The sequence below is a fragment of the Trifolium pratense genome, linkage group LG1, assembly GCF_020283565.1.
Source record: "Trifolium pratense cultivar HEN17-A07 linkage group LG1, ARS_RC_1.1, whole genome shotgun sequence".
NCBI classification, from domain to species: Eukaryota; Viridiplantae; Streptophyta; class Magnoliopsida; order Fabales; family Fabaceae; genus Trifolium; species Trifolium pratense.
Window position 1 is genome coordinate 2,032,306 of NC_060059.1, and position 5,184 is coordinate 2,037,489.

At 33.1% G+C, this 5,184-nt stretch overlaps 1 long non-coding RNA gene across 1 annotated transcript; it reads left to right on the forward strand.

Moving 5' to 3' along the window:
- The first annotated feature begins 242 nt into the window (after positions 1-242).
- LOC123899843 lies at positions 243-1,532 on the forward strand. Its single transcript, XR_006805747.1, has 3 exons — positions 243-323; positions 1,030-1,090; positions 1,163-1,532. It is a non-coding gene; the product is annotated as an uncharacterized LOC123899843 (long non-coding RNA).
- Positions 1,533-5,184: the final 3,652 nt, after the last annotated feature.

Genomic DNA, 5,184 nt, shown 5'->3' on the forward strand with positions numbered 1-5,184 from the left:
TTATTTGTTACTAGTAATTATGTCACTACTTGAGATTTGTTACTTGCCTTGCAATAGCTTTGCTGCATAACCATTTATGGAGTGGCATTTCACTCTGTTAGGCAATATTCATTTCTCAACATGTATTGTGTTGGTTATTTCACTAAAATATCACATGTTTATCTAATCTCGGTAATGTGATTCCACTTCATCTATGAAATAGGTTTGATGCTTTGTGTCTTTGAAATGTACATTTAATACTTATGTTCCTTATGCAGAGTGTATAACGTTGATCCTCCATTGCATCTTTTGCTTGAAGCAACTTCAGTGATGGTGGAAATAAGGTGTGATTCTGCTAGTTCCTTTTGCTCAATAATGTTGAGAAATATTTTTTGTTGACCGGTGATATAGAATTTTTACTGTCTTGTAACTTTTTGATTTTTATTTGCATTTGTCCTATGATTTCTTTTGTAAGTTATTGTTTTTGGTTATTCATTGTTGCTGCTACCACAATTGATATAGACTTAACCAGTTATGATAAATTATAAGAATGATCATTTATGTGAGAATATATTTTCATTGAAGAATAAATGTAGGGATGATTGACATATAGTAAATGCTTCTTTCATTTCATGTTTGTGTGTCCACTATCATTAACCAAATTAAGTTTAGTGTGCCTTCTAAGAATGAGTTCATTACTAAAATAAAACACTCTTCTTTGTTTCACACTTGGACTGAAACCAACAGGGAATTTGTAGGCTAATAATTTCAGGTATCATGTTCCTCATTCCTGGCTGAAACCAACAGGGAATTTGTTGGTTATGTTTGAGGAATTGGGTGGGGAATATGTTACTTTTTGATTGTGTAGTGTTGTAGAGTACTAATCTATGAAGCATTGACACTTACTAACATACATGTAAACACCGATAATAGTTTAAGAAAATCGAAGTGATTGAAATAACCACTTCTGTCTGTATCTTGTTGCATGTTGGTGCTAAATAGTTGCTAATACTTGTCCATGCGACATTCTGAATTTATTCTCGTTTTCAGGACGAACTGGAAGCAGAACTTAAAGAATAAGGCATGGCATATCAACACCACAATCGTGCAGGTAAATCACTTTTTGCTGCATCATATTCCTTCACAATTCAATGTCGTATGATCTTCATTCTTTACTTTATAGGGAAGATACGATGTTTGCTGTCCTATGATGTCAGCCTGGGATCTTCATAAAGCTTGGCCAGAGGCAGATTTTCGGGTAAGAAGAGAGTGTTGCTTTTGGTCATTGGTCTCGCTGACATTCACAATATTGTTCTGCATGCTATGATAATTATCTATGAAGTTTCTTGATAGAGATTTTAATGTCCCATTTTATAGTGAAGCATATCTTTTAATTATAAATTTCAAATGATGATTTTGTTGTTTACTTATATATCTTCTTATCAAGAAGAATGTTTCCACTTTATCTTGTGCAAAACTTGGTCAAGTTACTGAATCATATTATGACACTTGGTTAAATGTGTTGATACCAAGTATGTAAAATGAAAAGTATGTTCTCTATATCATATTGAGTTAAATGCTAATAGCAATACCAAATATATATGTTAAGTGTTGCTAAGTTTTGTCATTGAGAGTTTCACATTATCTTAGGTGTTGTTGGGAATGAATAGATATTATTAATGCTTTAATTTAATTAGTTAACATTATTGATTTGTTTATATGTATGGTTCATACATTTATTTGTTGCTATTTTAACAAACTGCTTTATTTCGATATATTCTAAACTGTTTCTAATATTAACTACAAATAATAATCAATGCTTAAGTATTCTCTGATGGACTTTTGAAGGTTGAGCTTATCTCACTAGTTTTCAATCTAGACTTTCAGAATTTGCCTCTTGTTTCATTAAGTATCCATTATGGTGTTTTTAGGTACTTGTCTGCACAATAACTCTGGCATGGGGTGTCAATCTACCTGCTCACAGGTACATTGCTACATGCACGGTGTTGTGAAAGTGTGAAGTCCACAGTATCACACAACATGCCTGCACGGTGTTGCTACATGCCTTGCTAGATGACTGCTTTCATTTTTTTATTCCAATTCAGACCAGGTATGAAAGTGAATCCTTATCTTGTCTGATGTTTTGGTTTTCTCTGGTATAGCGTACTGTTTTTCATAAGGTTGCAGTTTTGGTGGGTATGGTTTCATTTTAATATATAGTTTCATGAAATAAAACACTATATAAGCTACAGGCATACCTATTAGCCTTATAGGTTCATTTGTTCACTGATTCACATAATCTCTGTAAAAATTAGTCAGTTTTAGTAGTGATGTTCATTAAATGATTCAAGGTTGCTGGGGAAAGGTTTATAAGTTGAAGTTAATAAGTTTTTAATACCAATCAGATTTAGTTAATAAGTCTCTGTAAATATTTCTTTACCACCCATCATAAGTATTGTTTGTGCTATTTTGTGCATACAGATTAGCCCTGATGCAAGAAAAGGTACTAATTATGGTGGTTGTCAAATTACACGTGCTAACTTATTGACTAGTGACATGTTCTGGTAATGCTTTTAACATCTTGCAAAACTGTATTGAATGACCTTTAAGAACATCCAAATCGTTTGATGGACCATTAGGATATTGGTGTAGTTATCTTTCTAAAATGCTTGAATTTGGCTGCGAAATCGCTAGGAAACATAACCTTTTCAACAATATTTAACTATGTATTAATTGGGAATTAGTTATGATTTCCTATATATTAGTTGCAAATTAGCTAGGAAATATTTTTCTAGATGATTTGCCGCCCAATCCATGCTAGGACCTATACGGCAGCTAATTCACAACAAATGCGTAGCAAACACTGTTTTACTAGCGATTAGCTACGAATTAGCTACAAGTGGCTTCGTAGCTAAACACAGATTTTCTTGTAGTGGAATGTTCAGATTTGTTTATTAATCATTAGTAAAAAATTAATATAACTGGTAAGAAGTTTGATAGAAAAGTAGTGCTGCTAATTTTCCTCCAGGGGTGTTAAAAAATGTTTTCATCTGACTATAACATACAAAATTCAATAAATATGCCTTGTTAGTATAGAAGCCTTAACAAGTAATATTGTTACCAAGATCCGGAAAGGTTTCTCTCCAGTGAAAATATCACTGCAGGGACTCAAGTGTGTATCCTTACATTTCAATCCACAATTTTTTGTTTTTCCTCTCTCTCTCCTACCTAAATCAAAGGGTGAGATTTAACAGGATGGTAATGTCACATGAGACAATCCCCACCCACCAAGATCAGGTGTTGGACCAATGTCAGACAGCATATGTAATACCGGCACACTTTTATAATACCGGAAAATGGGGAGTTGCAATCTTTTTTACCGGTACACTTAAAAAAGTGTTCCGGTTTGAAAAATGTGTCCTTTTTAATTACATATCGGAACATTTTTTATAAGTGTGCAGGTATATATAAAAGTGTTCAGGTATGATCATATCTCTCATGAAAGTGTTCCGGTATGAATCGGCAAGAACCGGCAAACTTGAAAAAAAAGTACCGGTAAATATTTTAAACCAGCACACTTTAAAAAAAGTGTTCCGGTATGTATTGTTCCGCTTACTCTCTCTTTCTCCCCTAACTCACACCGGCACACCTTCTCTGTGTAGTGTAGAAATTTTTTTTTTTTATTTTTTTTATTTTTTACAGTTTTACCTTATATATAGGGGCATATTTGTCATTTCACTTCTAATTGTTGGGGTAAAGTGATAAATGTAGGGGTAGAAAAAAAAAATTTCTTACTGACGAGGCTTTCAGCCCGTTCACACACCAAATGGGCTACGGTCAGATATGGAAAAGGGCCAGCCCTCAAATTTTAGGAAGAATTTTCTTCCTCACCCCCCGCCCCACCCCACCAACACTCTATTTTCTCCTTGAATTTATATTTTTGTCCATGTGAATAATGTACGAAACGTAATTTTTTGAATTTTTTATGCCATTAAAAATTATACTTAAACTAGGAAAAGTTCGGAAAATATGTTCCGAACTTTATTTGCAAGAGCAAAAATGTAAACCCTAGGGGATAATTATTTTCTCTCCCCTTTTATCAATCCTTAAAATTATGGGGAAGGAGCAAGACCGTTTGTTATGTCATGTTAATTATTTTAATTGATTAATCATATAAATTTTCATTTTTTCCCTTCTATTTTAGACTATTTTTGCAGGTAAACTCAACAATCAAAATATTTCATGCGTTTTTGTTATTTAATGGGCTAATCGGCCCACTAGTGGAAAATTGGTTTGAAAAAACATTTTCTTGAGCGTTTTCAAGTAGACTTAAATTCAGTATCTGAAAATTAAAAAACTAAGTTTTACACTTAGCAAGCACCTCAAGTTGTGTTGTATGTATCATAGAAGAAATTGATGAAATGAAGTGGTGCCTGCAAAAATTCTTCGTAGCACATTGTAAATAGGCTATTTTTTTTTTAACATGATATAAGTGCGAAGTTTTATAGGAGTATTGCGAAGCTGGTTCTTGAAAATGGGTTTATCAAATAAGCTCAAAAACTTCTTTACCACCCACCTCACAAGCCAATCCTAACTTAACACAATTTTCCATTCTGATTGCATTTACCATGCAATTAAAAGATCCTGAATTATTTATCAAAAAAAAAAGATCCTGAATTACAAAAATGAAATGTGCAATGTATAAACTTAGGATAAGATGCTCTCCAATAATTGTGCCTTTGAATGAAGCGTGTGACAAAATAGGCTTCAAGAAAAAATTGTTTATTACTGTTTTGCAATTTCCAAAACAAGCACGTGTAGAAGTAAAATATGTGTACCATAAACTTCAACGTTTTGATGCTATACTTCTTCTGGTCATACTAAGCCCCATTTCACTTTATAATGTGTTTGGATAAACAATTGTCAATAGCAATATCTCTTTAAATAAGTTGTTTAGACACGAGCAAAAGCTCTAGGGACAAAAAAAAAAAAAAAATCAATTAGTAACATAATTGATGAACTAAAATTTTCACTACGGCCCAATCCAACAGAGATTAGTCTCTCTGCGTCGTAACGCCTTATAACGTCTCTCAACTACTATCGAATCAAACATTGAGCGACTCCTACTACTCTCCAATGGTTCCTCTTTGAGCCCTATAAATAAATATGTATCTTTACTGTGGTCAATTAGGTGTCACTTTATTT